The sequence below is a fragment of the Anoplopoma fimbria genome, unplaced genomic scaffold (genome assembly GCF_027596085.1).
Source record: "Anoplopoma fimbria isolate UVic2021 breed Golden Eagle Sablefish unplaced genomic scaffold, Afim_UVic_2022 Un_contig_5065_pilon_pilon, whole genome shotgun sequence".
In the NCBI taxonomy this organism is placed as follows: Eukaryota; Metazoa; Chordata; class Actinopteri; order Perciformes; family Anoplopomatidae; genus Anoplopoma; species Anoplopoma fimbria.
In genome coordinates, this window is record NW_026548727.1 from 1 (window position 1) to 481 (window position 481).

Below are 481 nucleotides of genomic sequence, written 5' to 3' on the forward strand. Positions count from 1 at the left end.
GTGCCTACCAAAGGTCCTTTTAAAGATACTATATCACCACGCTTTGCTCTGTCGTCTATACAGGGAGCGCCTGCAGATTTCCAGACACACTCACAGCTTTTAAATGTCAAATCAGAATGTACAAAGTGGCTATAAGGATCACAAATGTAGTGCAGTAAAAATATTAATATTTACTGTTGAAATGTAGAATACGTTAGCATAAAATTGAAAAGAAAATGATCGATGAGCTTAGGAATGATGAAAGCCATCATTTAACTGGATTTGTGTCATTTCTATACCGGCAAGTCATGATCTAGCTATATCCTTCCCACCCTGTCGGTGTCCACTGAAAAAGCAGCAGCGCCCTCTGCTTTTGTAAAGAGGAGGAAAAAGCTTACAGCACCTGGTATTCCCAGGCGGTCCCCATCCAAGTACTGACCAGGCCCGACCCTGCTTTAGCTTCGAGATCAGACGAGATCGGGCGTGTCTAGGGTGGTATGGC

The 481-nt window shown here is 43.7% G+C and overlaps 1 pseudogene; it reads right to left on the reverse strand.

Moving 5' to 3' along the window:
* Nucleotides 1-370: 370 nt before the first annotated feature.
* LOC129114589 (5S ribosomal RNA) lies at nt 371-481 on the reverse strand (annotated as a pseudogene; the record flags this gene model as incomplete).